Here is a 23,153-nt window from a genome sequence, read left to right on the forward strand (position 1 = left end):
GGGGTGGGATTTCCGGGCTGAGGGGCAGCGGCGGCCCCGCCGGGCTGAGGGGTGGGATCTCCGGGCTGAGGGGCAGCGGCGGCCCAGCCCGGCTGAGAGCAGCGCTCGGCCCGGCCGCTCAGGAGGCGCAGCAGCCGCAGCGCCGCTGGAGCGCCTGAGGGCGCGGGCGCCCTCGGCCTCGTGACAGCCCTGAGCCTTCTCGGCCACACGGGAAGCACTTGGAACTGTAGAAGCGTCAGGGGTGGAAGAGCTCTTTAAGACCATCCAGTTCAACGTCAGCCCAGCACTGCCACTGCAAACCCCAAACCAATAAACCATTTCCCAGTGTCAGATCCAGAGGCCTCTTTTAACACCTCCAGGGATGCAACTCCACCACCTCCCTGGCCAACCTATTCCCAGGCCTGAACAGGGAATTTTTTTTTCTAAAATCTAACCTGAATTTTCTCTCTCAATGGGAGGCCGTTTCCTCTGGTTCTTACTGAATATCCAGCAGAACAGACCAGTCCCACCACACTGCACAGTCCTGTCAGGGAGTTGGAGACAACGGTGAGGTTCCTCCTGAGCCTCCTTCAGACTGAACAAACGCAGCTCCCTCAGCTACCCTTCATGGCACATTTTCTCAACCCTTCATGAGCCTTGTTGCCCTTCTCTGGACACACTCCAGCCTCTCAATGTCCTTTTCCACGAGGGGCCCAGAGCTGGACACAGCACTCGAGGATAAAAATGCAGTTCTGCTGCCAATGAGATGAGCCAATTTGTAAATGTCACTTACCCTGCCAAAACCAGCTACTGCTTTTTCTTTCAGAGGTGAGTCATCAAAAGTAATGAAAATGCATTGCATTTTAAACCAAAGAGGAAAAGAAACAAAAACACTCCCAGAGGATTTGGCAAAGCCAATATATGCCAATAGGACTTGCCCTCTTGGCTGCTCAGTTATTGCAGCCCTTTACCATTTGCCTTGTTCAGAGATCATGCTCAGATAATTCAGTGATGGGTACAATAGAAATTAAATAAATCATAGCTGATCATGAAATAATACAACTTAAGAAAATTTAAATGGATTGTGAACTATTTACAGGATGGTGATGACAGTTATCACATAGAGACCAAAATAAGCCCTTTTAACAAAACTTCATTTATATCCTTCTTCTTCAGGCCCTATGTGAAAAATGTAGAATGTTAATTCATGTTCTTATAGTTACTGAAATTTATTGAAAACTATAAAACTGTATATATATGTGTGTGTTGTATGAAAATACAAGTTTCAGGATACCTTGTAACATTTTGTTAAACCAAATTATGAAAAGGCAGGCACCACCCCAGAAGCTCACATTCAGAAATAGACAAAAGGTTTAAGGGAAAACCGGCAGTCTCCTCAGTCACCGGGAGGAGACCCATCAAGATAAGGCGGCAGGACCATCAACAGCACCAGACTACACCCTCACCGAACATCAAGCATCATCATCCATATCTCGGACCATTAATCAACCAAGAAATCTGCCAAAACCAGAAATTAACACCTTACTGGAGAGAGGGGACTCTTTTAAGCTGAGCCGGAGACACCCTTGGATTTGAATAGCTAGCCTGGACACAAAGGGGAAAATGAGGAAATATTGCCAAGGGCAGAATAAAGTGTATAAAAACCAAGCCCCAAACCAGGCAAATTTGTGAACCTAGGGGGAGACAGCAGACAGCCAGGTTCTGTGTCTCAAGGTTCACCCTTGGCATTTTCCAGGGTAAAAATTGTCAAGTATCTCCGCTGTTGGTGGGTTTACCGAAATTCTGTAAAATAAACCAAATTATTATTTTAATTGGAATATTGTCTTGGCATTTATAACACCCTACTATCCATTTGTTTGGCTGATGTACTACAATGTAAAAATACTGTTCAGTATCTTCTACTACTTATACATTCCAACACTTCTGTTGTGTTTTCTAAAAGCTCTGAGTATTTTTTACTTTGAAAAAAAATATATTATTTTGGTAGTAACGCTGAAGTTCTGTGTTTCCTTTTGGCACTCAACTGAAGAAGTGAAGAAAAAAAAAGGGTCAGAAAAAATTGCAGTGGTGGACAGTAGATCACAAGGAGCAAAGTTACAGGAGATGAGTACATTGCTACTGCCACTGCTTAAGAGCATCTCTCACAAAAAGCAGACTGGCTACACTGTCCCAACTCCATCATTTCAACTCTCTATGACTTGTTTCCTGCTTTGTAAAGCTGAGTTAAGCCATTTTTGCCTAATATGAATAAAACTAGTAATGCACACTTACAGTTCTCTTGTATTACTGCACCAGCACTAGGTACCCTTAGAATTTTTTAGGGTATTACAAAGCCATCCCTGAATTTAAACAGGGATGTTATTTGTAGCTTATTCTTTTAGGTAATTTGTATCAAGAGTAAAATAATGATTGCACATTGTTATAAATGGATTATGATTATGATTCATGCTAATGAAAATTGTGACTATATCAATATTTTAGAAAATAACTGTTATAAAGCAATAAAGGAAATAGGCCCCTTAGCAGATGTTACATGAAAAAAATAGAATGCGGGATGTAGTTTGAGATAAGTGATGTCCCAAGACAGAGTTAGCCTTAGGCAGGACCAGAGTTAGCTCAAGTTTCGTCCTTGGGATGAGCAAAGTTGGAATAGCTTCTGAAGTTGTAACTTTATTTATGGATTGCCAAATTAATTTTTGGAACATAATGCTTACTTACATGGCACAACGCTTAATATGCATGTGCAACCTGTAAGGTTGTTCGAAGGACAAGAGAGGAAGAGGAGATACCTTCATCCCAGAAGACCACCAGAATGACAGAAGAACCCCCTACCAACAAGGGGAACATGCACCATAGAAGATCCGTGACATAGATTTCAAGAATCGGAAATAGGAGGAGGTTTATGGGAAAAATAATCCATACGCATTAGCCTGTAGTATATAACTCAAGATCGGATCGTTTTGCTGTGTATGTGAGGAGGGAAATGGTTCTACTCCGTACCCCGATCGGTTTTGTTTATGCCTTATCAGAACCTTAATCTAAATATGTGTCCTGGTTTGAGGGGAAATGAGTTTTTTCAAGAAGCTGAGGTCAAACCAATCAGTGGTCAAGTTTGAATGTTGACACCTTCGGTGGCCACTGAGAAGTTAGACACACCCCTGAGGACACAAGGGGTTAAAAGCGAGGCCTCCCAGACGGACTTCCTTTTTTCCTAGCTCTGTTTTCAGCAGAAGAGCATCCTTCTCCTCTCCCCAGCCCAGCCTGGCCAAGCTGGGCGGGGGAGGAGAGCCAAGTGGGCCTAGCTGAGGTAGGGCCCAGGCCCCAGGGGGAGAGAAAAGAGAGAGAACGAGACTAGACCTGAGCCAGCCCCATCCAGGATAGAGGGGTGAAAAACTTTGGAAGTGCCTTCTGTCCCCCCCGTCCCCGTCCCGTCTCCCCCCCCCGCCCAGAGAGAAGGTGCCGAGCTGCGAGCTGTGTGTGAGAGCTGCCGAAGTCTGCGAGTGCAGCAGCGAGTGCCTGAGCCTGTAGCCTTGCCGGGAGACACAAGCTTTTAACTCTTTCTAAAGCAGAGGAGAACTGTTCCCAGACATTGATTCTCATAGCTGGTAGTTTCAAAAGAGAGAAGACAGCCTGAGACCAAGATGATAAAGAAGATGAAAAGAACCCCTCTTGATTGCTAGAGATAAAGAAGAGTAGTCTTTTGGGCTGGACTTTTCTTGCGTAATGCTAGCCATAGATAGACCCTAGACTCTCCTGAACATAAATAAGACTGTATTTAGGTAGATGCTTTTTAGTTCAAAACCAAAGACTTTGTAGCCTATTCTTAGAACGCTCGGCCCCAGGAGTAAATGTTGGGGGAGACTGCTGTCCCAATATGAGAAGATAGCTAGTTTTTAGTACTTGTCCAAACATCCTTAAAAGAGCCTTTATGCAGTTTTAGTCCATAGACAGTAGTGAGAGCACTAGACATAGAAAAGAGAGTGTCACCCTAGCAGACTTCTCCAGGTAGTGCCATGAGTGACATGAGAACACGGGAAGATAGACCTGTGTTTCCTGTGGGGGGGTCTGTGGTGCAAGAGAGACTCCTCTCTCCCTAGATAGATTGAAGATTAGTTTTTTAAGGGATGATGACTTAGATTAGGAACCCAGGGTTGTAGAAAGTTTAAGCAAGTAGATGAGGGTAATGTGCTAGTGTTAACTGTTGAGCATGTAAGAGATAGAAATTCGGGAGGTGTTCTGAGAAATTTTCTTTTCTGCTTTTAAGTGTTTGAGTTTATTTTCTTTTCTACTGTCTGTTGTTATGTAGTTTAATAAAGTTTTCTTTCTATTTCAAGTTTTAAGCCTGCCTTGCTCTGTTCTTGACCACATCTCACAGTAGTTTATTAAGAAAAACAAACACTCATGGGTGCACTGGCTTTTAGCCAGCTTCAACCCGTGACAATATGCTTGTATACATTTAGATTCATCAATTAAAAATTGCTGCTAAAACTTAATTTGGCAGGTTTTGGGATTTCATTTATGACAACATGTTAAATTTCCCTTTGTAAGTACTGTGGTCCATAACTGGACTGTTATGTGTATGGGGATGCACACAATGCTTTCTGTACTGCTTCGTTCTATGTGATTTCAGACTTGAGAAAGAGTAATCCCACGTGGCATTTTGACTCAATTTGGTCTCAGTAATTATGGATCCAGAGTAACTTATTAGAAGCTTGTGAAAAAATGTCTCAGCAGAGCTGAAGTGTACAGAAGAATGAGAATTCAATGAATAATTCAGTGAATACTAAGGGTAAGTCTGAAAAACATATCCAGGTATCCTGCTGGCTATGTCCAATTGTTATCTGTTGCCATGAGGTTTTTTCTTGGTGTGCTGAGCGTTCATGTTGAAGCAGAGACGTGCAGTCTCTCGTGCTTGTTAATGTAAACACTGGCCATGTTTTGCTAACTGTCTTTCATTGTTTACATATTTCTAGTTGAGAAGAGAAAGGTCATTGACAGTTGGCTTGGCCAGTGTGGTGGGAGGTGGGAATTCCATCCTCCAATCTGCAAGTATCATAGGAAATGTATAAAAGTAGTTTTGTAAATAAACCCTGGGGCTTCCTGCCCTGCTCTACACTAAACCTAAAACTGTCTCCCGAGTCTCTCTCTTACTGGTCAGGCCCTGCAGTGATAGTTATCCACTTTTACAGTACAGTGCACAATATCACCAGGGAATATTGTGAATGTCATCTTCAGACCAATCTAATTACAAATTGCATTTTTGATCAAAGTTACTTTCTACAAGTTACCAAGCTGTTTTGTCTTTTTGAGACCCTTGTTTTTTTCTTGTTAAGTATTTACATGTATAATACAGGTAGCTCCTGAATCTGCTCAAGGAAACCAAAGTGAGCTTTTAGGTTTTCTAAGCTGAGCTCTGTTTTGCCTGTTTCTGAATCTGCAGTCCAAGAGCAAGGTTGCTGCTCTGGGAGCAGGGATGCTTCTAGCTTGAATTTAAACCTGAAGGCATTGAAGTAATTTACAGCTCTTTCAAGAGCTCTGTCACTGCACAGAATTTCCATAGGCATTACAACACAAAGAACTCTCTTTCCTCCCACACGCTCTTGATGCAGCTTTCTCTAGCCCCCTGGTTGTGCCCTCTGTGATGGGCCTTTTGCAGAAAGGAAAAGGATACTCTTTAGCATAACTGTGTTTTCTGTGGAGTGTTTTATCATGGTCTATTAATATTCTCTTTTCCTCAGTTTCATAGTTGCTTACTGCTTTCTAACTCATTGATTTTAATAAACCATTTGAGCATGCTGCTGTATTCTCTTCTACTCTCCCTGTATTCTTTTGTACTCTCCCTATGGAGGAAAAAAAATTACCCATAAAACCAAACATAAACACCAGCTTATTGCGAGATTGGTTTTCCCTGACCACTCTTAAGCTGCTAATGAAACTGTTCATTACATAGCTTCTAGGTTGGATCTCACTTGGGCTGCTAAAAACATGGATTTTCACTGGATAAATGCATTTGAGTTTGCAGGCAAGGTTCAGAACCTGTATTCTGTTTAGCTGCAATGGAGTTATTTTTCTTCATAGTGGCTGGTGTCATGCCATGTTTTGGATTTACAGCCTCAACGCTGCTGATAACACACCAGTGTTTTTGTTATTGCTGAGCAGTGTTTACACAGTGTCAAGACCTTTTCTGCTTCTCCCACCACCCCAGCAGCAAGGAGGTGCAGGAGGAGCTGGGAGGGGACACAGCTGTGACACCCCACCAGATGGAAAGGGAATGCTATTCCACATGGCATCTTGCTGAGCAATCACTGCTGGGGGAAAGGAGGAGGAAAGGGAAACATCTGGAGTTATGGCTGAGACTCTACTTTCCTGGAAATGGGCAAATGTCTGCCTGCCTAGGAAGCAGGGGATAAATTTGTTATTTTGCTTTGCTTGCACATAAAGCTTTGCCTCACTTACTAATCTGTCTTTATCTGAACCCACAAGTTTTCTCAGTGTTGCCCTTCTGACTCTCTGTCTCACCCCACTGCAGAAGAGAGGTGAGAAAGTGTGTGGGGTTTATCTGCCTGTCAGAGTTAACCCAAAGCAAAACCAAAACCACAACTACAGCTATCTTCTTTTTATACTGATTTTAATAAGTATACTCATAAATTAGGAAACAGGCCTGAAAAATCTTAATGCCATGTTCACCTAGACAAGTAGCTCCTTATATTATAGTTAAGCATACTAGTGAGGTTCTTTAGGTAAGCTTATACTATTGATAATGGCACAGTACTAAATATTTATAATAACACTAGGATAAGTGTTTCTAGTTTTATGATTTTGGGAAGGCTAAGAGAATTAGGATTGTTCAGTCTGGAGAAGAGACACTTCAGGGCTACCTAACTGGATTTTTCCAGTACCTGAAGGAGCTCCAGCAGAAATGGAGAAAGACTGTTTGCAAGGGCCTGGAGTGACAAGACATGGGGGAATGGCTTCAAACTGACAGAGAGCAGGTTTAGAATGCATATTAGGAATGAATCCTGTGAGTGTGAGACCCTGGCACGGGTTGCCCAGAGAAGCTGTGGCTGCCCCACTCCTGGAAGTTTCCAAGGTCAGGTTGGACAGAGCTTGGAACAGAGAGATTCCTCCATCAGGAAAAAGCTATTTTGAGAGGATTAGTCCAGTCTAGTGGCATTGTAACCTGATCCTGAACATAAGTGCAAGGAGCTCATACTGTGCTCTGCCTCTGGAGAAGGCTCCTGCAGAGTTTTTCGGGCTGGAAGAGCCTCTACCTCTCTCTGCAGCAGACAATGCCATTGTGTGGCAGTTACCTCTTCCTTGGCTGACCCATCCAGGCTAAAAACTGCTGCTTCTATCCTGGAGTTAATAAGTGGACCCTTCTGTCCGGCTGACGTGTTTTCATAGCATGAAGAGACCCCTGAGCAGGAAGCAGAGGGCTCCATACAGATCTTTCTCCAATTTCCAACTAAAGAATTTCAAGGAAAAGCCATTTCTGGGAAAGGGTTAAACCAAGCCCCTGGAAAGCTCACAACCACTGGTCTTGGTCATCCTCTTGGACTCAGCAGAGGCCAAGGGGTTCTAGTGGCAGCAGCATGAGGTGGGATGTGTAACCAAGACTATGTCCCACAGCAGCAGATGTCCTCAATCCCATAGCAGTTTTCATTTCTCCAGAGAATATACAACCACATTCATTGTAAAACTAAGATTAAATACACTGCAGACAAGCACCTGGAGCTGCCAAGGGGTGCGGAGAGAATTTGTCTTTTTCTGTAGAGAAACCCAAGCGCTGACTTCTCTGGCCCACGTAGCAAATGGTCATCTTCCCTGTAGTAAATATAGTATGTTAATTTGTGTTTTGGTGCATGCAAACTGTAAATATGTTCCATAAAATGTAACACTGGTTAAAAGTCAGGCACGGAACTGACTAATCTCAAGACAGGCAACACCCAGAAATGGCCATTCAGAGCAGGACAGTGCAATGCCAGGAACTAGAGCCTTTGCCATTGGCATCAGAATAGAAGACACATCAAGATAAGAAATCAGTCCTCCTCCCAAAACAGCGGAGGTGAACGCCCTGGCCATCACACTTATCGTAGGAGGGAAACGCCTGTACATTCAGAATTTCGTTTTCCATTCACACACAGGAGGAAAGCACTTGACACTTCTCCCTCCCAGAGGAAACCCCATTCAGCAGATGAACCACAGTGATACCTTCAAATAACCACCCCAAGAAAACAAAGAACTGTGGCGAAATCCTATTCCAAAGGTGAAATAAACTGTATAAAACCTGGACCCCAGAAGGGGCCAATTTGTGAACTCTGGGGGATTGCAGTGCGATAGAGGCTGCTTTCCGTTCACCCTCTGACAATCCCAGGTATCGTCACTGTAACTCCGCTTGTTGGTTTTACCGAAATTCTGTAATTTTATTTTTTTTAATAAACCAAATTATATTTAATTGGCAAAGTGGATTGGCATTTATAACATCCCCTCATCCTCTCAGAGGAACACCACTGGCTATTTCTGTTCTATGTAATACATAAGGAGATGCACACTGGGAAGGTCGTGCTGTTTCAACACCAACACTGACTCACACATCCTCCAGCAGAGCAGGAGCTCAGGAACACAGGCATGTGAGCGTGCTTTGGCCAGTGTCAAGCTCCAAGCTCTCTCTTCTCTGGCTCTACCCACTCACTGCCCAGGTGCCATCCACACATAGATGTGGTTCTGCCCCATTCTGGGTTCCATCCATTGTCTCCCAGTTCCGTTGATCTCTGTGGAACCACCAATGTAGAGACAATGAGTCATTGTTGCATTGATGTCCGCACAGTCACACTGGCAGTCCTTGCCTGGACTCTGATATTGCAGGTTGTCTGCACCCTACAAGTACAGCCTTTGGTGACTTGAAGGCTAATTTCTGGCAGTTAGACTGAGCACTTTGACAAGTGCTCAAAGTGGGGATGCTTTGACAGTTCTCAAAGTGGGAATGACCTGTCCACAGTAATTACCTGTCTTCAGCCTCCTCACAAGTCTGAGGAGCATCTGAAGGAACTGAGGTATTTTAGCCAGGTAAGCAGCCAAGTGACATTCACTCTCCTTCTGTTCCCACCAAAACCTTGCAAAGCATAATAAAGGACAGTTTGGATATTAAGAGAGATTTGGCTAATAATTTCAGAAAATGGGATTTCAAAAGTGATGGAAAAGGTGGGAGATGAGAAGTGCCGCAAGGCTCTGACAAGTCTTAGTGGCTCATGGGACTGCACTCAAAGCAAAAGATTGTTCTGTTCCATGCACCTTAGCTTCTTAAATATGGTCTAATGATGAAGTGGTGGGGTGGCCGCATGTTCTTCACTTCTGAAGGATGCCACAGCCTGGAGACAGCAGTGTATCCTTTGGGTCTACCATGAATGGGAGTCTGAATTTTCAGGTTCTATTGTTGCTCCTTCCAGTTGAGCCAAGACATTCTCCAGAATGGTCTCTGGATTCCAGGGCAGAGGGGTGGAACCTCATACGCAAAAGTTGGTCAGAGAAACCTCTAACTGTGGGTACCCACTGTGACTGGGCCTGAGCTGTGTTAAGGCTGGAAATGCCCCTTGTCCCTCCTCTCTCTGCCCTGCTTGTTGACCAGCAGCACTGTCCAGCTGCACTGTCCAGCTACAGACCCCATCCCCACCTTGTTGTGCTGTGCTCCTCTTGGTGGGGGCTGTCCTGGTGCAGTAGGGGACACCGTGTGTTCCTTCAGGGACAGTGCAGTGTCTTGCCTGGCTGTGCCACCAGAGCCAAGTTAAACCAGTATGAAGCTGAAGCCCTGAGCGGGTGCTTCTTTCCCTCCCCTTTGTCACAGTAATTCCTTGTGTCAGGCTGGACACTCACCTGTGCTGCTCTCACCAAGCTGCCCTTGGGCATGTGGGGGAAAGCTCAAACTCTGCCCAAAGCCTTGAGAGACACGGCTGGTCCCAGCTAGGAGAGGTTCCAAACCAGCTGTTGTCTCTCATCTCCTGCGTGGGGCACAGATCCAGCCCTGCAGACAGCAGCGGAGTCAGGGCCACAAAGGTGCCTTGGCTGTCGGGAGCTCCCTTGACTGAAGATGCCCCACTGCTGAGGCTCTGTCAAGGAGAGTCCTCTGTTTTCTTCTGTGCAGGGGTCTGTGAGCCCAGACAGAGAAAACAGATGCTAATGAAGAGAGAGAACTAAAACTTGGACACATTCCTGTGCACCTCACTCTTGGTACAGCTTTGCTTTCTTGCGTCTCCTGGACTCACACAGCAGTGCTATCTCCTCGTGTTGCTGTGCAGGTCAGTGGTGACTCACTGCAACCTTCCAAAAGTGTCTCCCAGAGGAAGGTGTTTGGGCAGACACACAGCAATCAGACACCCACACACACCAGAGGTAGCTTGGTGATGATGGAGGAGGAGAAGGGCCTTCACGCAGAAACCCAGTGGGTTTGATTGCAGCTGCACCAAAGGGGTCCAGACGCAAAGATGGCAACAGTTAGAGGGCCCAACCTTATATGTGGATAGAAGGGGTGGAGCTAACAGTAACAACCAATAACTGAGAGGTGTGGGTGGGAGAAGGGAGTACAACGACCAGTAGGAAAACATGAGGGAAAATGGACAGGGGCAGAAACCAATGGGGCTACAAAGACCAAAGAAACTGCTAGAAACCTGACCATATAAGGTCAGCTGGGGAGTAACAGCCAATGGGCCAACAGAGGTGTGTGGCATTTGGGTTGTTTGACAACCTAGCAGATAAACAGGGGGTTCATAGGAGAGGTTAAGGTCTAGGGGACATTCTTCCAAGGCATAGCCCCAGGAAGTCCTCTAGCAGGCCCACAGACATCCACATCCTCACTTTGAATTTTGAGTGTTGTGCAGGGATGGAATTAGGGGACTTCTAAGAGTTCTTCCCCACTGTCTGAAAAGGTCACTGCCTCAAGCCAGTGAAACTAAAGAGGAAACAAATGCCCAAAGAGCAGAAATCCCCCAACATGTCACATCAAATCACAGAGAAGCTAATGGGACACAACCATGTGGTTGGAGTATGTGTAGTGCAGTCTGTATTATTAATTTAACTGATGCTAAATATTTCAGTAGGTAACTTCCAGGGCTTCCAGAACTGTCCTAGTGGCTGTGATCACAAGTTATTTATCAGTAGCAAGTGAACAAGAAAAGACTCTATGAACAAGTGCATTTCTGAGGCTCTTGCTGGTTTTTTGCCTTTCATCTAACTCCCTCTACCTTCCAGAAGGAGATGTCTCTCACAACCAAGCAGAGGCTGGCCAGAGCTAAGAAGCTGAGTCTGCCTCAGATTTTCCAGCCTCAACACAAGCGTGAGACCTCCCATAACAAGGTAGCCTTTCCCTGTCCTTGCTGTTTGATGTGATATTTGAGAAGGGAGCAAAAAGAGCAGCTTGGCTTGATCCTGCTCAGTGTGGTCCAGGAGCATTTGATCAGCCTATGACAGAGGTGGAAGAGCCACTGTTTGCCTACTGTGGGCTGGGCAGATGTACTCACCCAGAGTCTGTACTTCACTGGGGATCAGTGCAGAACCTTCCTGCCAGCAGCTGAACCTCTCCCTGCTCTCTCTTGACTCTTCTTGCAGTCCTTGGCAGCTGATCCAGTGTCTTGGTTTGGAAAGACAGGTATCTGTCATGGAAAACTGGAGTTTCCCTTATAATGAAGAATGTAAAAAGCCCCTCCCTCCAAATTATTACAATTTTGCAATTAGCAACTTTCAGGCAAAAATATGGGAATAGGAGTAACAGTTCTTTACTAGGAATATTAAAAATATAAATGAAAAAACAAACAAACAAAAAACCAAGCAAGCAAACAAAAGTCCTAGAAAACCCTGACAGAGTCAGGAATACAACCTGACACCGTGTGATCAAGGTGTTGGAAGCACTCCAAATAAGTCCTCCTGGAGTGACAGATGTGGTTCTGTTGGAGTAGAGATGATGACAGATGTGTTTCTGTTGGAGTAGAGATGATCCTGTAGACAGGTTCAGTGGTGGTGAGATGAGTCCGGTCTTCCTCTGGGAATCCAGTGGAAAAGAGGATGCTGTGCTGTTCTGAATCTCAGGTTTTATCCAGGTAGGAATGCTTGGCTCCTCCCACTGGATGCAGCATCTCACAATGGAATGATTTAATTTTATCAGTCATGTGGTGAGTCTTAATGGTTCATTAAGAGCAGATATCCCCCTGGAGGGAGGATGGGTCATGGAAATGATAAGGAATATTGCTCCCCTGGTTTTAACAGCTGGCCCATTAACAGAAGGCATCCACCCCCTTCCTCCTAGAGTTACAAGAGATAACGGAAAAGAAAATATCTCCCCAACTGGTTTCAACAGGTGAAACAGAATACACTTTTTTTTTGGTCACTTAACCCAAGACACCCAGAACAGAGCTCATTTCAGCATTGCTCACCAGAGGTGGTGTTTCAGAACTACACCCCTGGTGAGATCTGTGAAGTGCCAGTGGTTCTGAGAAACAGGGACAAGATAAGTGCTGGGACATGGAGGTTTAATACTGTGCCGGAAGAGGAGAGTGGAGAAGGGTGGGTAAGGATGGTACCAGGGCATATCCACCTGTCTCCACAAGTGGCAAAACCATCATTCCACATCTTACCCGCAGGTTCTTCATCTGGTGAGGGTCACCTTGGAGAGCTCACTTTATTTCCAGCTAGTGGGCTCCAGTGATGTGTACTGCAAGGTGTCACTGGGTCTCTATAGGACTGTCCACATCCTCTTCACCCCTAGGCAGAACAAGGTGAGTCTGGAGATCCCAAGAGATTGGTGTCTTCAGTGGAAAGTGAACCTGCAAGGCTGGATTCAGGACATCTGGCCTCTATTTTGAGGACCTCTGCTGGTTTCAATGGAGTTGCACTGGATGTAGAACTGGGAGATACTCTTTGCCCATGCTGAAGATGGCGTTAAATGCCCTGTGCTAAGCTAGTTTCTTTTCCTGCAGGATTATTCGTGTGAGCTCGTCTGCGTCAGTGGAGAGGAAAGGATAGTTGTGCCAATTCGGGCCATTGCTGCCCGAGCTGTCCTGGACTGTCCTCACCAGCTGGACTTCTCGGAGTGTCCGGTCAGGTGCAGCACCCAGAAGACTCTGCTGGTTCGCAACGTTGGTAACGCGACAGCTCATTACCAGCTGAGCACCCAGAGGTGAGGCAGCTCATCTGTCCTTGTGCAAACACCTTTGGGTGGAAACAGAGTTGGAAAGAACAGCAAAAGGGTATCAGAGCTGCTGCCCTGCAGCCCTGGCTGGAAGTGGACAGGATGGATGGCATCTGCTCTTGCTTTCAGTGTTCTTAACAAGATGCAGCCTTTGAGCTTTCTCTGTGCCAGATGTCCTGGAGGGTGATGGAACGTGTTAGTAGATGGCTTGCACCTTCCTGAGCACAAGCAGCTTCTGAAATGGTTACTCACCACTGTCAGCCACATAGAGCCATTCTCTGGGAGGCCACAGGGATGTGGCTTTCCAGTGTTCCCCGCATCAGATGCCCAACATGAGCTGTGCTGTGGACAGCTTGTGCTGTTCCTGTTAGTCTCAGAAGAAAATCACTGTTTCTTCTGTTGCCTGAACTGGAGAGGGTAATGCATTTTTGACACTGTATCTGCAAGGAAACCAGTTCAGTTGGCTGGTGGTGAGTTGAGAGGTTCTTGATTCTAGAGGTCTTGGTGTAGGAGCTGAGGTCAGGAAAGCAGCACAGACCTGCTGTCTAACCTGGGGCAGCTGAGTGGCTTTGATTTTTTCCCTGGCAAAACAGAGGTGAAAAGATAAATTGACTTTTCTGCTGTGAAATGTGAGGCTCTAAGAGGAGCTTCCACCAAAGCCTGCCAAAGCTATTTAAGCAGGCTCCTTGGATGCTGTTCAAACAGGCTGCTGCTTTTGTCTGTGCAAATATGTAGGCAGGAACTTGTAAATCTATGCACATTTTTTCTCTGGGATTTCCAGATCTTGTTTTGTCACCACCAAAATAAATACCTAATAAAGTTTTTGCAATGTGCTTGCCAGCTGTTCTGTTGCGTGCTACAGAGCATTTGGATCCTACTTGATAGGGATTTTGTGCTGGTTTGAAAGCAAAACCAGTGAGACTCCAAGTCAGAAATACAATTTAATAGAGAGAGAACAAACAACAAGATAAAAATAAAATAAAGTAAAGTAAAATAAATGCAATAGTACAAAGGACCACTGACAGAGTCGGAATGCAAACCTGACACCCTGTTGGTCAGGGTGTTGGTAGCAGCCCGCAGTGAGTCCTCCCAGAGTGACAGTTGTGACTCTATTGAAGTAGAGATGATCCTCAAGAAAGAGTCCAGTCATCCTCTGGGAATCCAGTGGAAACAGGCTCCCTTGGTGTTTGGGATTGCAGGTTTTATGCTGGTGGAAAGGCTTTGGTTCCTCCCGCTGGGTGGAGCATCTCACAATGGGATGAGGTGATGTTATCAGTCATGTGAGAGGCCTTAAATGGCCCATTCACAGGTGATGTCCCTCGGAGGAGGATGGGTGGAGGAAGAGATAAGGAGGCACTGCCTTATCTGGTGTTATCAAGTGTCCCATTAACAGAGGGCATCGGCCCTCTTCCCCCCCTAGAGTTACAAGAGATAAGGAACAATATCTCCCAACCAACTTCAACAGATGAAAATAGAATACACATTTTAGTTACATTTTTCAACCCAGGACAGATTTAAAGATTTTCTGAACTTCAGGAATTAAATATTGAAGTAGATTAAATAGAGCCTGAATGCAGTGACAGAGGGAGAAATGGAGCTTGTTATCTACTGACTCTATACAGAATTTTTCAGCACAGAGATGGAGTAATGGCGGCTTTAACCTAACAGGCTGGATTTATTAAAATAGTTAATACTGTTTGACTTCAGCTGTTACACCATCACTAAAAAAAAAAATGTTAAGATTACATGATATTTGGGGTTCTTTGTGCAATAGCTGTTAGTGGACAGATGAGGCAATTCAATTAGCAGTAATTTTTCTGTCTTCCTTGGGGTGGGAGGCAGCTTTTAATGAGACCAATTCTCCTAAAATCAAAGAATTTAATAGTGGCAGTTAAGGCACCAGTGGACAAAAGAACATTTGGCTATAGCAGATAACTATACCATGGGACTTGTAGTAAATTGCAGCCTCCTTGCACACAGCATTTACCAAAAGTGGAGGTGGATGGTGCTTTGAGAGCCTTGGTCACAAAATTGCCAGCTTTGCTCCCTTGTCAGCTCTGTTTCTAAACTATGTCAGAAGTACTTGGTCCTTGGTATCCTCATGGCCATAACTTTTGCTCAGCTCTGTCAATAAGGGGAGCTGATGCCTGATGAAAGCAAGCAAGATGTAAATGATCCTTGAGCCTCATTGCAGAGAGCTGGATGCAGAGTATGGGGAACATTTGGTAATTTTATCCTACTGGATCTTCTGAAGGCATGATTTCCTCACACTAGAGTCAGTAGCTGTTTCTAATCCTATCTGTTCTGCCTTCTACTGACAGTGGTTGGTTTGTTCTTTGCTTGCACGAGTGAACAGAAGTGAACTGGACTGCAAAAGAAATAAGATCCCCAAATCTCCCCCAAAAGACCTGGTATCTCCATGTTGCAGCCCTTTCTCTGTCATTCTGGCCATGGGAACTCTGGGCATTGGCGACACCATGCAGGTGCCAGTGGGATTTCAGCCACTGAAGACTGGTGACCGTTCCGTTCTGTTGTCGTGCACTACGATGCAGGTGAGCGCTGGGCACTGCACAGGGCACTCTCTGCATCCCTCAGAGCAGAGCCCTTTCTAAGCAGAAAGGCTGATGTGGCCATGGCTTTAAAGAGGGAGATTATTATAGCTTTCATAGTGTTCATTTTGTAGTCATCTAGTCTGCAGTCATGTAGCTTATAATCTTAATCATTGTAGAACTCCATATAAATGTAATTTCTAGAGAGCATGTCTGATATTTGTTGTTTGCATCTCTCCTGGGAAACACTCACCAGCAAGAGGAATGGTGAGCTTGCTACTGAAGTCTGAGCCAAGATGAATCCCAGGAGTTGGTTGGCAATAATGAAGGTTTGAAAGCTCTGGAAATGAGGGAGCCCTTGGTAGGGGTCTGTTCTAGAGGATGAAATGCTGGCAGGTTGTCCAGGACATCCTCATGCTGTGCACATGCAGCTCTCAGGTTGTGATAAATGTACTGACCCATGGAACTGCTCATTCAGCTAAAAGCTGTGACACTTTCTGCTGTTCCCTGTGGTTTGCTTTGTTCCTTGTGCTTCCATTAGCAACTGAGCTGAGCAAAGACTCCAGTTTGCTTTGTTCCAGGTGAAGACACTCACACAAGCCTTCATGCAAGAGCTGTGGATGTCCCCATCAGCCTGGACAGGGATGCTGTGGCAGTTGGGAACACTAGCAAGAGCAGGATGTCTTATGGAATAAGGGTTGAGCTATCCCAAACTGGGCCTCAGATTTGGGCCTGCAAGGCCTCAGATTTGGGCCCATGTAGAAGTAGATAAACCTGTGGCGCAGTTAGAAATTAAGTTAAAGTGTGTGCATGCTTTAGCTAGGACAGTTAGGATAGAAACACGGTGACTGCCTTAAGCTAAGATTGTTTGCATTCTTTCTCATGCTGAATGCCAATAGAAATGCACCTGCAACCGTAAACTATCCGACACTGTATAAAACCAGCCATTTCAGGAATAAAGAGGAGAACGTATGTTTTAAACCACACTGGTTGTATCTGCGTTGCTCCGTTCCAGCCTCATATAGAGACCCTGGTTTCAGTACATCACACTGTCAAACCACTTAACTGTGCTCATCCACAACCTGAGTGAAATCACAGCCTGCTCCCAGTGGAAGGCTGTTGATACTCAGGGAGAGGAGGAGCTGAAGCTGAGGTAGGTTTGAAAGATCCACTTCAGTGACATACCTTGCCCAAGGATAAAACTAACCTATGGCTTCAGGAGATACTGGTGCTTTTGAATGGCATAGGGTAAGTAAACCATGCCATCTCTACTTGCCTCCCCTGAGCAGTTCTGTGTCAGGAAAAGCCACTTGAGGTGGCTGGTGGATTTTCCCTCAGCTGTGGCAAGGGCTTTGAGCCAGGAGGTTCTCTAGAGGGCTGCTGGCTTTGGAAACCTCTCCTGAGCTTACAAGTGTGAAGTATGGAGTGAACAACAAGTGATCCTCTGATCCACTTGGAAGCCCGTGGCTCAGGACTTTTGCTGAGGAGCTGCTCCTGCACTTTCACTTCTTTGTTCAGGTATTTGGGGCTTATTAATCAACCTGCTGGGTTTCTCTCTCCTCTGACTGCAGGCAGTATCACAGGCTGTGTCAGCAGGAAAAGGACAAGTTTTCTGAAGGAGTGTAGAGTGGACATCACTCGCCAAGAACTCTTTGCTCTTCCCACCCTCAGCCTCGGGAGTGAGAGGGCAAAGGTGCAAGGAGATCCCATGACATTTTCTCCCTTGAGCCGAAAGTAAGTGATGGCTGAGAACTTCCCTTCCTGCTTCTCTTCCTCCTCATCCCTGAATAAGTTCACTTGACTGATTCCTGCCTTAGCTGGCTTTATGTGCCAAGAGATTCTGGTGCCATCGGGATTCTGGTGAGGTCAGACAGCTGGTTGCAAAAAGCATTTCTGCCCTGTGGGTTCCTGGCAGGCAGCAGGAGCCTGACTAAAGCTTCCAAACTCTGATATCAGTGTTACTGATGAGTGTTACTCCTTGCTTGTCATTGATGCTCTAAATAATGGCTTATAGGACTGTGGTTGAAAACAAAGAAATGTGATGTTTGAAGATAAATGTTTTGCTTTCTCCTTCTGTTTTAGGAGGGTGAGATCAGGCTGAATTGTTTGGCTGAAATCAGCATGTTCTGTAAGCCCCAGGAAGGCCAGGTCTATAAACAACCAGTTTACTGTGACATCTCAGGTACAGCTCCTTCCCCTGCCTCTCACTGCAGTGAAGGCAAGGTGCAAACACTCTCCCAGATCACTGAGCTCCTGTATAATTGCTGGGAAGACTCCGTGGTCAGCAGGGCAGTGCTGGCACATTCTTACTGTCCCTGCAGCTTGTAGGGGATCTTCTCTTTTTTGCTTGGTTTTTGGTGGTTTTTTTTGTTTTTGTTTTTTTTTTGTTTTTTTTTTTTTTTTTTGTTTTTTTTTTTTTTTTTTTTTTTTGGTTTTTTTTTTGTTTTTTTTTTTTTGTTTTTTTTTTTTTTTCCTGTCAGCTGTTCTGAATGCTGCCTGTATTTAGTGTGCTCCTCCTCCCTTGGAAAAACACACTCTGAGGTGCACATAGAAGGAGGAAGAAGAAAATTTTCTGGCATTTCCTAAAGTTCCACTATTTCCAAAATTCCACGTGATTTCCAAATGGCCTTATTCATAATAGCCCACATTTACTTTTCTTATTGATGTGTAGTTCTTTTAAGCATTTCTCTCCTTTTCTGGAATACAGACATTAAACAGAACAATTCTTCAGTGGCTTGTTTTGTAGGTTCTGGACCCTGCTCTGTTGTTTTGTATTTGGTGGATTACAAGTTGAAATTCCAGCTCTTCTGGATGAGCCAGAATAGTGCTTCCAGCCTGAAGTTGAACTCACTAATTAAGCTGCTATTTACAGGTAAGTCATCCCCTTTCCCCCTGCCCCTTAAAACTACATTATTTAACACTAGCTCTAAGTTGGCTGAAGAGTTTGACTTTTTCTGTGTGTAAAGTTGAATGGTTTGTGTAGAGTCCTCAGGTGCCAGTGACAACTTATATGCTGTAGCAGTTTAGATGAAGTAGTTGTCACGACAACTCAATTGATTAAATGAACATATTTGTAAGCAGCTGCAGCTTATGTGCTCTGCATCACCTTTACTTCCACATGGATCATTTTGAGTGCATGTGCCAATGAATCTGCCCCTCTGCCCTTTGCCTCTCCTCTTCCTCTCCCAGCCAGGGAAGATGAGGTACAAGGCAGTACTGCTCACCGTCAGCTGTGTTCTGGCACATGTGTAGCTGCTTCTGGCAATGCAGAAATCCAGATCAAGTCCTTGTCATCTTCCTCCCACTCCTCCCATTCTCCCCTTGAGGTCACCTTCCAGGAATTGCGTGCTAGCTCTGCTCTAATTAAAGGAGAGTTTGTAGATAAATACACATAGACAGATGTGCTTGCCCATAAAATGTGTTTTTATACAAAGAACTAGGACAATCAAATATGACAGCCAGCCTGAGGTTGTCTTGAGATCGGTAGGTTTTGGCACTGCAGATTTATTTAGAAATAGGTACCACAGCAACTGAAGTTACCCATATAGCTTCACTCACCCAAGAGCTGTGGAGTAGCTGACAGGTCTAAGTCAATGCTTAGGTCACAAGCAAGTTTTAATTGCCTTCACTGCAAAAGGAATGTAATGTTTCTTCATAAAGGAATAACTGTTCCAATACCTCCCTCAAAACACAAAGCACAAAGGAACAGAAGAGATTAAAAAAAAAGGGCTCCTTATCAGAAAGTTGTTGAGATTACTGCGGGTTGAGGCCTTAAATACAACAGAAAGTACAGACAACATCCACCTGCAATCATCAAATAGCAGTGGCCTTTTTCATGTTTGACAGCATCTATTTTCACGTTCCATCTTCAGCTCTCTCAGAAGATACTGTGAGGGACTTGGCAATAGCAATAAATGGAGCTCAGGTAAGTAAGACATAAATCAGATGCAAAATAGATGAGAAGTAACATGGCAAAAGGCACGCAGTCTGAACAGAGAACTTCACAGACTTTAATTGTGAGCACTGCCATTGTTACTTTCTTCCTTGTCACCACCTGGTAGTGCCCAGACTGATTTTTGATCCTGAAAGAAGCGTCAGATCTATAACAAAGTCCTGTTTAGCCTAATGGACTAAGGCATTCAGTATGCTGTCGGTGACCACCCAAAAAAGCACATCCCACCAATGATGAGATAATTGTTCCTCAAGCCTTTAAAAAACCCCTTTGATGGTCTCTGTGTCATGGTGTATCATAATTAATATCTTTTTCCCTCCATCTCTAACTTCTTTTAAGATTTCTCTCAATTCATGAGCAACTGAAGTCAAATTCATTCCTATGGGCACAGGCAGTATATCCTGCACAGTGGCTAGGTTGGCCTTTATATATTGATCTGGTGCCTGATAGGAAAAATCATATCCCTTAATTCTAACAAAATTGCAAACACACAAATTGAATTGAGTCTCATCTATAATTTGGTTGTCTATCTGTATGATGGGGCATGCAGTCCTAAGACAGACACAACTTTGTCCTGTATACACAAGTGAAGTTGTCTGTTTGCCTGGATGCGTTTCAAAGTGACAAATACTTTGGTCAGTATCTAAACAAGTGTCTTTTCACCTTCTAATGTCCCTTCACATATGTATCCTAGTTGTCTCCTCACAGTACAGGGCTCTAGATTAACAGTTTGCCATTTTCCTTCAATTTCTCATGCCCACATCCTGTGTTCACAAGGGTACGATACTGTTCCCTCATGGTTTAATCCTAAAGGGACTATTGCATGTGTTAGGTCCACTGAGGCATTGTGTATAGTTAAAACAAAGGCTGTCACCATACCAGTCACAGGGTTATAGGTGAAATGGACCAACATCCAAAAAGACTGAAGTTCTCTCTCCATATCAGAGGCATTGTCCCAAACAATCTTGGGAATTTCAGCAGGGAATGTTCCCTCTCCACCTTCCCTGATAACTGCAGCAGCCACTGATTGCATCCACAGTTGTGCTTGAGTACACCCTAGAGCCAGCGAGATGTTTTCACTAGCTGTGCCTAGCACATTAATTATTACCTCATGATGTCACTCCTCTGTATTTTCCCATTCTGGTAATATTTGGGTCAATTTCCAATGATTGTTACCCAGTGCTAGTAGAGAGAATTGCAAAGGCTGTTGTAGTTTGACTAAATGGCTCTCTACTGAGGTTAATTTATTCATCAGCACTTCTGAATCTATTGTGTTCAGCACTCCCAGTCCTGTCCCTAGCAGCCCAGTGAGATCCCTCTTACTCCTAAAATTAGGAGGCATACTTTTTTGGAGCCAAGTGGTCTAGTCCATAAAGGAGTTCCTGAGAAATGGGGCACATTTTGTCCGAACCTGAGAACCATTTACTTGTACTCCCATTTCTACTAGTTTCAAAGACCACTTTGGGTTAACTATCAGCTTCTGAACTCCTGTCTTCTTAATAGCATATGGCCCAATTCTGGTAACTACAGGAGTTATTTGTTCCTCTGCTTCTGGAATAGCTGGCATCTGGATGATCACAGCCTTTCTTGGCACTGGTGGAGTAATCTTGGTCTGACCCTTATGGAGCTCAGTACATACCTGGGTGATGTTAAAGTCAATATCATACCCTCTTATCGCACATCCCTCTATTTTGAGTCTAAACTGAGGACATTTACTCAAGCATTTGTCACAGCATTCAGGACTAATCCGGATGGGTCTCATGGGTGGGTGGTAAGCCTCCTGGAACCCATCCTCTACAAATGCATACTTACATCCCCAAACATTTCTTCCTTCCCACAAGCTTGCACTCATGACTTTTAGCATCTTGTTGAAAGCCTTACAAGATTAAGGGTTATAAACTCTTCCTTGGCACAGGTATATCCCAGTCACACTATACCTACGTGGTATTGCATTGACTCTTGTTAGGTGAGGTGAGCTAAGGTGTTGCTGTTTGCCACGCTGAAATGACCACACGGACACTTGGAACTTGGGAGAAAGACGAGCAGGGGCAAAAAAGCCCTGATTTGTTTATTTCATCCTATTATATACTTTTAGAAAGGTGACTGTGCATTGGAGGGTGGAATTCCCACCTCTCAACCACATTGGTCAAACAGACTGTCAATCAACACTCTCCTCTCATCAAGAACAATGCAAAAACAATGACAGTATTTACAAAAAACAATCTCTGGTTTACATGAACAGAGCATGAGAAGTGAAAACTTTAATATGAACACTCAGAAAACTAGGAAAACTCATGGTGACACTAAGGTAATTACTACAATAATTACAACTTTCCACATAATGTCCATAATAACTATTAGTCCATTTATGCATGGTTCCGGGTGAGCTTCAGCTTCAGTTCGTTATCACCTGGTATGACCTTCCAAATTCCCTCTGGGGCTTTCTTCACTTGGAAGTGATGGATCCAGGCCTTCTGTTCTTTGATCTTGATTGCAGTGAAGGTAGTGAGGAGCACCTGGAATGGTCCTTCCCACTGCGGTTCCAAGGTCTTTTCTGCAAAAGACTTAACATACACATAATCCCCAGGTTGTACATCATGTACTAGCCCATCTAGTTCTGTTCTGAGCTCCAGCCCCATATTTCTCAGTTTGAGAAAGTTGTTTATTTAGGGCCATCATATATCTATGTAGGGTTTCTTCCTCTACTTGAATAGGTGTTGTTCCCTCTTGAACTGCATATGGCCTTCCATACAATATTTCAAAAGGGCTTAGTTTCTCTTTTGCCCTTGGTTTTGTCCGAATTCACAACAATGGCAATGGGAGAGCCTGGGGCCAGGACAAATTTCTTTCTTGCCCCAATCTCAAAATTTGTTGTTTAATCAAATGGTTCATTTTTTCCACTTGGCTACTAGATTGAGGGTAGTATGGGGTATGCAATTCCCAGTCTATTCCCAGGTGGTGACTTATTTGCTGTACAATTTTTGAAATAAAGTGTGGCCCCCTATCTGAGGATATGGTGGCTGGAACTCCACATCATGATATTATTTCTTGCAGCAGTGCTTTGGTCACCTCTCGGGCTTTAGCTGTCCTGGCAGGAAAGGCTTCTGGCCATCCTGAAAAGGTATCAATTAACACCAATAGGTAACGATACCCTCCCTTTCTGGGCAGTTCTGTAAAATCAATTTTCCATTGTTGCCCAGGTCCACAACCTTTCTCAATTTGTCCCACTTTCAGCTTTGGGGTGTTTTTAGGGTTAGTTCGGAGGCAAAGGCTCCAGTGTCCTGCAATTTCCTGGCCATGATTTTGTCTTTCAAATGGTTATACAGGGCATCTATTCCCCAGTGTGTTTTCCCATGTTCCCTCTGTACTAATGACCACAACAAAAAGGCTCCAGTGCCCTGCAATTTCCTGGCCATGATTCTGTCTTTCAAATGGTTATACAGGGCATCTATTCCCCAGTGTGTTTTCCCATGTTCCC

The sequence above is a fragment of the Prinia subflava genome, chromosome 13 (genome assembly GCF_021018805.1).
Source record: "Prinia subflava isolate CZ2003 ecotype Zambia chromosome 13, Cam_Psub_1.2, whole genome shotgun sequence".
Classification (NCBI taxonomy): domain Eukaryota; kingdom Metazoa; phylum Chordata; class Aves; order Passeriformes; family Cisticolidae; genus Prinia; species Prinia subflava.